Genomic DNA, 10512 nt, shown 5'->3' on the forward strand with positions numbered 1-10512 from the left:
GCCGATTTTGATCACTTTGAAATTATCTTTTCCGTAATCTTTCATCATCTTTTACATAATTTTTCATCAAGATTAAAGGACAATCATTTGGGGAGGCCTTCTATATCAAAGTTCTTCATCGACAATCAATATATCATCTTTAGCATTTGTAAGAACCATGTTGAACATGCTTGGCTAATTTCTTTTGATCAACCTGAGTCTAGGGTTTATGTTTGCATCTTATACTCTTGCTTTGTGTTTTTTGGATTTAAACTTCTTATGTTTTATCATTTTTGTTGAACAATTAGGGTTTATGTGGTATTTTTGTGTTTGAAGAACAAAGTTATTATTATTGAATCTATTGTCAATTGTCCGTTTTTAGTGTTTACATAATCATATACTACCAATTGGTTTACGGATTTCATATTATATAACTTGATTTTTACCAAGACAATTCTTAGCACGTGTTCCTTGTCCGGTTATAAATCTGAAGGTCAATACAGCCAAAATCCCTTGTTTTGCAATTATCCTTTTTTACACTTATTTACCAAATTATGTCTATGTAATTTCCAATTAATGAACTGAATTAAAGTATAATTTGCTACATAGCTGGAAGCGCGGGATGGTCATTTTCCCAATTCTTGTTTACTTCAATCAACTAAAGTTACTTGGTTACTATTTAACACTCATTTTTATATTTATAATCAAATAACTTTATTTTTATAAATAAATTGAATCAAGTTGTTGGTTCATCATTTGCAATCTAAATCATATTTGGTCTATACGACTACTCACAAAGCTTCATAATAATTAATTAATTAAATTTAGGCCACCGATCATAAATTCTTCGTGGTTCGACACCCTTCTTACCCTAACTAGTTTAAGGTATTTAGGACACTCATTTTCTTCATCTTTGACCGGTCCGACGACGACTGATTATAGGGCGAATGGCTCTTTAAAACGTAGAAATAATTATGTATGTATAAGTAAGTTAAAAATAATAAAGAAGGAAAGTATGTACGTACGTATGTATGCATGCATGCATATATGAACTCACTCAGCGTATGTGTAAGTATGTGAATTAATGTGAATTAATTGTAAGTTGCCTTTTAAAATAGAACTCACTCAGAGTTGCATGGATTGAGGCAGGCTTGAGGGCGACACATGACATGGATTGAAGAGGCTGACATATATGAAGGAGATGTTATGATGTTTTATTTTGTTATCTTTTAATTTTAAAAGACAAGTTGAATACTGTATAAGACAAGAAGTGAACAGTTATGTTACATATGGTTGAAGTTCTATTATTCCGCCAAAAGTTTTAATTCACTATGATATTTAGAACTGCATTTGTGAGTAAATCCAACGTCAGTGTAGGGCACCTGAGTACAGGCCTGTGATAATCGTGACAAAACCAGGTACACCTTAGTATACATTTACCGATTAAACGATTAATCGCTTATTACGTATCGAACAAACGAATAAACAAACGGGTCTGGTTATGACCCAGATATCCTGGGGGGGGGCATCTATAAGTGATATACGTTTAATATAAGTTAACATATTGATATTATGGCCCTAGTACGATAGCAAACCGGTTAAACGAAAACATACTCATTTAACTACCCGCTATGAACTTAAATGCGAAAGAGAGTCACAAAACAAGCATTGTATCATCCTTTAAGCCGAAAAAGACTTACAAAACACTTACTTGGAATGTTTTAAGCGATCCGTGAAAATATATTCGATTTTTACAAACAAATAGTATATTTTTCTAAATTTACAAGAAATTGGCCGAAAACACTCGTTTTCGCGCTATTTGTCGTACCCGATATATTTTTCGCATAAAAAACCGAACCCGAAATTAATTTAGACTCAGGATTTCATGTCTGGTGACGTGAGGTCGAAGACTCACTCAAAAATAAACCAAATACAACTGACTAGATATCAGTAAGTGGGTGTCGAACACAGAGAGTTTGTGGAATATGTGTTAATCAAGTAGCTTAGCAATTAAACTAATATAAAAGTAAATGACAAAAGGTACTCTTCAAGTTAATTTTGATTTGATTTTATGAACTAAAATAACTAAGCAAATAAGTTGTAAACAATCAATTAAACAAGTATTCCTCTTGAAGTTCGGGTTATTGCGCAACACTCATGTTAAAGTTCAATAGATAAACCATAATATCTCGGTTTTGTGTCAATATAATTGCTTGTGATTAATCAAGAACGAAGTACTCAGATTCCTAGAACGCGAGGTTATTACTTGGTAATCAATCAATAAGTTTAACCCTAATTCCTTCTACCAAATCTCAATTGTCAACGACACCAAGAACGTATAGATTGAAATTAGGCTTAAACGATATGGACAATTTACAAACAATCACATAAACATCATGATTATACTAACATAACAATTTAGATAATCAATCCAATGTTCTAGAACAATTAACATAAAGTGTCTTGTAATAGCCTTACATCCAAGAGAAATACCAAAGAAATTAGCCACATATGGTTTGGTTGATCATCATTGCTTCAATTGTTTTGTTCATAAGAATCAAACACACAAACTAATGATTGAAATCACCAAAAACAATGTCTTGGACTCCAGAAATCGCCCTAGGGTCGTCCCAATTGAAAGATATCTCAAAAAACAACAAAAAAAGGCCTAAAAGGTGGCCCAAACTCGGAAGTTACGAGTCGGACCGTGGTCAACGGTTCAGACCGTGGGCCACGGTCCATCCACGGTGCATAGAATGGCCACGGTATGGTGAAAACTGTTATTTTGGAGCTGTGTTGACCGTGGTCCACGGTGTTGACCGTGGGCCACAGTGGAGCTTTTGCTCATTTTCTTGTTTTCTTCATATCTTTTTCGTTTCAACTCCGTTTTCCTCGCCGTTTTCGCCCACGTTCTCGTAATTTCATCCTCTACCTCCTCCTACCTGCAAAAATATGAGTAACCATAGTCAACTAATTCCATGAAATTAAGTTGGTTAAGCCAATGCATTTGTATCTTTTAACTAGCTTAACGACTTTCCAACGAGTCACTCGTCACATTCCCACACTTAACCGTTGCTTTCCCCCAAGTAACTTTTCAAACAACAACTGTTTTTAAACTACAACCACCATACATACCAACAATTCCGGTTTAGTCAAGGTCCCAATACATACCCTATTCCCTCGTTACTATAGGTTTGCACTAGTATACTTGATATTATATTTAAACCATAGAATTATAATGAAACCTAACATAATTTCGGTTTTTACCCACACATAACACACCTCCACACATTAACTCTCTTCTTGGTGATCATTTACATGTATTCAATCATAACCAATTCTCCTCACATACGCTTATACTACCGTCAAATCTCCACCTATATAAATGCTTTGACACAAATGCAAATCAAGAGGACTTAAAACATGTTATAATGGGGCAAGGTGTAAGGGTATGAAAGGGGAATATTGAAAGTAGCTCAGGCGATCCGATCCGGCTTATTACATCAAAACTAAGTAAACAATAAAATAAACAACTTAAACATTACTAACTTGCATCACAAACTCGATACACACTACCTTGCACATTGAATCCCAACTTTTTCTTTCTTTTTCTCTTTTTTTCTTTTTTTTTTCTTTTTTTTTCTTTTTCCTTTTTTTTCATTTTAAACTTGCAAATAAGCATAATACCTGCTACTCTCTATTGATTAGTACCAAAACAAATACAAATACAAAGAAATACCTACTAAGCCGGATCGTGTCGCAAAATAACATCGGGGTTGATCGAATAAAAAGAATAGGTCCAATAAAATTTTCTAAGGGAACCAACCCCCCGCCCCTCTCATTGCCCACGCTCATATGTGTAATGTATGAGGCCCAACCCCCAAAACCCACACTTGCGCTCATTCAGAGGAGGCTTAAAACTAATTGCCTCTATCACTTTTGCACGTATGCTAAGAAAAGGTCTCAAAATGCATTAATCGCACAAGTTCTAACGGAGAATAACCAATCTTCACTTTCCCAATAAACAAGTGGATATGGACAAGTTATGCAGGTTATTGTACCGAAAGTATGCTAACCCTGACTAGAATACTACACAACCTTGTTTTTTAAAACAACTAAGCAAACTTAACCTTTAGAGAATTGTGACCATGAAAAGGGACCAAAACCTTACCCCGCCATCTTACCACTTTCCGACTTCTTTAAAAAATTTTATTTTATTTTTATTTATTTTTAGAAAATATTTTTAAGAACTAAAAATTCCCCCATTCCCACACTTGGAATACATTGTCCCCAATGTATGGTTTTGAGAAATTAAAAATAAAGACTCTACTAATTAAAAACACCACCTCTTTTCATAAAAAAAAAACCCGTGTTGTCCTCAACATAGTGTCGAAGAAAAATCCATAAGAATTTCCCCGCACTTGGTTTTTGCTAAGATGGTAACTTAAAATACTATTAATAACAAACAAACTAAAAATTATAAAGCAAAATAAAAATAAAAATATACAAAATGTAAAATTACCACCTTTTTGAAACTTTTATGACATTCAAAGTAGGTGACTGGCCCACTCCCGTGCAGCCTTCTCGTTATAAGCACACTCTTTTTCAAACAATTGTTGCCAGTCTTTCGGCAAACCAGGGTCGGGCCCAAACATCCTCATCCTCCACCCTGGATCATTTAGGTTAGGTGGATTTCTCACTTTCGTCTTCCTTGGTCGGCCACCTTTTTCTGCCACCTTCTCACTCTGTTGATGCTCAATTTCTTTCTTCTCAGCTGACCTGTCAATCACAAAACACTCTATTTTCGTGTGATCCTTGCTTAAGGATACACACTTGTTAACAAAATCCGCCGTCAGGCTTTCCTTGTCAATAAGAGGGTCAGTAATATTTTTAAATAATAATAACTGTTTATTACGATTCCCACATTTAATTCCCAGTGTCCCTTTAGCACAATCAATTACTGCAAGTGAAGTGGCGAGGAAGGGTCTACCCAATATGACTGTAGGTTGCGTATTAGTTACATTTTTAGCATAATCAAGTACTAAAAAGTTAACTGGGTGAAAGAATCCTCCACATGTACCATCACATTATATATCATGCCTCGGGGAAGTGTATGGGTTTGATTCGCTAAAACCACGGCGGTGTTTACTTTTTGTAGCGCACCAAACTCATACTGATCATATAAACTACCGGGCATGATACTTACACAAGCTCCAAGATCTAACAGTGCCCGATCAGTTTTAAATTCACCAATTTGGATTGATAAAAGGGGCACTCCTGGGTCTTGAAGTTTACTCGGGATAATATTATTATCAACCCTCTTATCCCTTATTTTGGTTAATTTGTCATTTAAACCTTCATCACAAGAACAATTTTCACAAAAAGATATTTTATTCGTTGTAATTCTGAGTTATTTTGAAAAACAGTTTCATAATTACCCACATTTTCAATCTCATCACTAATATCTTCCACCACCCCCTCAACAAACTGTGGTGTTGGATCAACTAGAACACTAAAAATTCCAAAATTAGGTAAAAGACTTACGCATTGATATGCACATTGTTTCCCTTCTTTAAGCTTGAGCTGCTTTTCTTCAAATTCTCAACATCGGTTGCAAGTTGACCCATTTGAGTGGTCAATGATTGAACGGCTTTGTCACGAACTTCATCCTTTTGCATGCGCACTTCATCAAGTTGATTTCTCCTTTGCATGTCTTGTTGCATCATCCTAAGCATATCCATGACTTCATTCCCACTTAAAGAATTTTGACCCGAAGACTCACTTTGACCACTTCCCGTTTGGTGAAATTGACTTTTAAAGCCTTGATTGTTGTTTTGTTGGAGTGGAACATAATTTTCTTGATTCCCTTGGAAATTCGGGTTGGATTGAGTAACCGGATTCCAATAACGAAAACTGGGATGATTTTTCAACCCGGGGTGGTAAGTGTTTGAGTTCATGTTTTAGTTTCTACCACCTCCTCCTTGACCTTGAATCGCATTCACTTCATCCACTTGTTCTTGTCCCACTATACACACATCCGCTGCATGACCCAATTCGTTACAATTAGTACAAATATCAATTATTTATTCGTGGTTTGTACTCTTCCATCTTCCACGGCATGTACTTGTGGTCTTCCAATCGTCGGTCTTGCTCTTCTTGCGGTTTCAGCCTTTCTTTTTTATGTGACCGACATTCGCTCCAAAAACGCCTAATCATCTTGTTCATAGTTAGTGCCAAATGTACCATTTGTAATCGACATCAAATCCCGCTCATCTTCCATATTCAACCCCTCATGAAAAGCATTCAACAATTACCAAAGAGAAATACCATGGTGAGGACAATTATTTATCATCATATTAAACCGCTCAAATGCTTCATGAAACATCTCACTCGATTGTTGTTGGAAACTTCTCAAACTTGGTCTTGCACCATTGGTTTTTTGATCCGTGTAAAATTCTTCCAAAAATCTTTGTTGTATCTCGGCCCAAGTATAAATTGATGCGGAAGGCAATGTGTAAAACCATCTCTTTGCCTTATCATCTAACGAAAATTGGAATAAGACCAATTTAAACCTCATTCGGTGAAAGCCCTTGACCCCCAATTGTGTTGCAAATAGAGTCATATGCCTCCAAATGAAAATAAGGTTCTTCCGTTGCTAGACCATTATATTTTGGTAAACTTTGGAGCGCATTGGTTCTAACTTCAAATGTTCTTCCATTTTGATTTCGAGGAATAACCACCGGAGATGGGTTATTAGTAATTATTGATCAAAAATGAGCTTCAATTCCCTAACCATCTCTCTTGCATACCTTCTTGGTACCCCCAATGGCACTCTTGGTTGGCCAATTTGCCTATACACGGGCCTTGGCGGTGGATATTGTTGCAATTGTGGCGGTGGCATTGGTTGTTGAGGTTGTTGATAATGAGGTTGTTGAGGAACTTGTTGCAATGGTTGTGGTTGTTGCATTTGTTCTTGATTGACATGTGGTCCACCCCATTGTTGCAAAGTCTATTGCGGTTGTTGTTCGGGTACATACCCAAATTGCCCTTGAACCCTCAATTGATTCCCATCAACCCACTTGAATATCCCTCTTCATACTCTTCATACCCTTCATTTTTATCGCCATAATGTGGCCCACCAAACAAATGCGGGCCCGATCTAGGACCCGGTGAAATATGGGTTATGGGTGTGGGTGGGTCTTGGGGAAATGTGTATGGTTGTTGATGGTAGAATGGATGTTGTTGAGAGTGAAATGGTCGGCATGAAGTTAATCAAAGGTGGAAGGTTAGCTGGCGGTTGAAAGCTAAACACGGCTGAAGTAGGCTCGCTTGTAGGATTTGTGGTGGTAATGGGTTCAGTGGGTTTTGTGGATTGATGGGTGGTGGCATTGGCGGTAAAATTTGTTCCGAAGTCATGATTGTGGTGTCAGTTGTTCGACTTTGTGTGCTTGGTGACCCAATAATCTTGTTTTCCCTTTGTAGAATCCGATTCTGGCGAAAAGTTCGCTCGATTTCAGGATCAAAAGCTAACGGTGATGAAGACCGAGAGCTTCGTGTATGCATATAATTGTAGATACCTGCATACTAGCACAACCCGCGTAAAACTAACAATAAACAATTAAACAAAAACTACAAAAATAACACACGTTGCGCACTACTCCCAGGCAACGGCGCCAAAATTTGATGTGAGGTCGAAGACTCACTCAAAAATAAACCAAATACAACTAACTAGATAGTAGTAATTGGGTGTCGAACACAGAGAGTTTGTGGAATATGTGTTAATCAAGTAGCTTAGCAATTAAACTAATATAAAAGTAAATGACAAAAGGTACTCTTCAAGTTGATTTTGATTTGATTTTATGAACTAAAATAACTAAGCAAATAAGTTGTGAACAATCAATTAAACAAGTATTCCTCTTGAAGTTCGGGTTATTACGCAACAGTCGTGTTAAAGTTCAATAGATAAACCATAATATCTCGGTTTTGTGTCAATATAATTGCTTGTGATTAATCAAGAACGAAGTACTCAGATTCCTAGAACGCGAGGTTATTACTTGGTAATCAATCAATAAGTTTAACCCTAATTCCTTCTACCAAATCTCAATTGTCAACGATACCAAGAACGTATAGATTGAAATTAGGTTTAAACGATATGGACAATTTACAAATAATCACATAAACATCAAGATTATACTAACATAACAATTTAGATAATCAATCCAATGTTCTAGAACAATTAACATAAAGTGTCTTGTAATAACCTTACATCCAAGAGAAATAACAAAGAAATTAGCCACACATGGTTTAGTTGATCATCATTGCTTCAATTGTCTTGTTCATAAGAATCAAACACACAAACTAATGATTGAAATCACCAAAAACAATGTCTTGGACTCCAGAAATCGCCCTAGGGTCGTCCCAATTGAAAGATATCTCAAAAGACAACAAAAAAAAGCCAAAAAAGTGGCCCAAACTCAGAAGTTATGAGTCGGACCGTGGACCACGGTCCAGACCATGGGCCACGGTCCATCCACGGTGCATAGAATGGCCACGGTACGGTGAAAACTATCATTTTGGAGCTGGGTTGACCGTGGTCCATGGTGTTGACCGTGGGCCACGGTGGAGCTTTTGCTCATTTTCTTGTTTTCCTCATATCGTTATCGTTTCAACTCCGTTTTCTTCGCCGTTTTCGCCCACGTTCTAGTAATTTCATCCTCTATCTCCTCCTACCTACAAACATATGAGTAACATAGTCAACTAATTCCATGAAATTAAGTTGGTTAACCCAATGCATTTATATCTTTTAACTCGCTTAACGGCTTTCCAACGAGTCACTCGTCATCTGGGCGTGCAAAACGAGACAATGGGCCAAAAGTTGGGCCAGGAGGCCCAAGAACTTGCGGCCGCCACCAAGTTAAATTATTATATTATTGTTTACTTCATTTTAAGCTACTTAGATATTTTAACATCATTTTTCACAAAATCTAGAGATTATCTTCTGGTTTCTTCATTCAAGCTAAAACCCTAAGGTATTACATCTATTTTGATCAATTTTATGCATTTTTAAACATGTTTAATTTAATATAAACCTAGTTTAATTACTAAAAATCACTTCTAACAATGAAAAAAACCCTAACAATTGTTCAAAAACATGGTTTGATCATGCACATGGTTAGGAACATGTTTGGATAAGTTTTTTGGCCATAAACACGGATTAAGGGGTTTAAATCGCGTTTTTACGTTTCAAAAGGTCAGTTTAAAGCCCTAACCAAACCCTAAGTTTCAAGGCTAATTTATTGATGGTACATGCTTGGTTTGTGATATAGGACCTGTATCCACCTTACTTAGAATCCCAAGAACCTGGAAATTTGATTAAGAGAGCGAAAACGAACGAAAACCGCAAAGGTAAAGTCGAATTGCTCGTTTACAGGCTGTTTAGGGTTTGATTGTGATTTACGTATTTTTAGCTTGTAAAATTTTACAGGGACATCAGGAACCATATGAATGAGTCCCTGTCCAAATTTGGTAATTTTTCGATCGTCCGAGAACATTTGGAGAATTTATTACCGATTAGGGATGTTTATTTGGGAAAAATATTTAAAATGCTTAAAAATTATGAAATTTTGTGGGGAACTCAGAATTGGTTTAATATGATCACATATGAAACTTGGGGCCAATTGGAAAACCATTCCTATGTTTTGTGGATTCGTGTTTATTCGAGTTTTTATAGTTGTTTTTGGCTCAAAAAGGTAATTTGGCAAAAGTTTTAGGTTTTGGGAATTTTACTGGGTGTTTTGGGAATTATTTGGATTTCAACAATTTTGTTGAATTTTTCGAAAATCGTTTGTTATAAATGGACGATTTACGGGTTAATTATAGCACATAAAATGAATTTTTGTATATTAATAAATTAGTAAATAATTCCAAAAATATTTTTATAAAAATCTAAATATTTTAATTGACAAGTTTCTAAATTTTCATAATTTAATGATAAACGAATAATTAATTGTGCTAAATTGAAGATTAAACAAATTCAAATCTGGTAAAAACCAACATGTTTGTGATTAACAAACCTGTTGAAATACCAGAACATCAAGATTGATCAAAAATAATATTTATGGGTTAATTAAGTAAAACCAAACTTTTTGTGAGAAATCCGGACAATCTGGATGGATTTTACGTGTTTTTCTTCAGACCAGACTGAATAAACCAACACATTTACCCAACTTTACATATTCATACCTATTTTCTAAACGCGTAAACGATCAACTTGGCCCAACTGGTGAAACAGGGAAACTGAGCCAAGTTTGGTTTTATGTGTTAGACGTTGAACAAGATCACAATCTAAGCCTATTGACACTTTCTGGGGGTAATAGCTATACCCAGACTAGATATACAGCACAGTTTTGTATAGAGATTATAATAATATTAAAATATTAATATCGTTAAAATATTTATTATATGGACTAGTGATGACAAGTCGAACAAACCACGAGCTGATGTTGTACTGAATATCCACTAAACAGGGAGTTT

At 35.8% G+C, this 10512-nt stretch overlaps 1 pseudogene; it reads left to right on the plus strand.

The window, feature by feature from the left end:
• The first annotated feature begins 6302 nt into the window (after positions 1–6302).
• Positions 6303–6403, plus strand: LOC143540409 (small nucleolar RNA R71; annotated as a pseudogene).
• Positions 6404–10512: the final 4109 nt, after the last annotated feature.

Source organism: Bidens hawaiensis, unplaced genomic scaffold, assembly GCF_021521415.1.
Source record: "Bidens hawaiensis isolate Kalapana, Puna unplaced genomic scaffold, B.hawaiensis_p1.1 tig00012229_1, whole genome shotgun sequence".
Classification (NCBI taxonomy): domain Eukaryota; kingdom Viridiplantae; phylum Streptophyta; class Magnoliopsida; order Asterales; family Asteraceae; genus Bidens; species Bidens hawaiensis.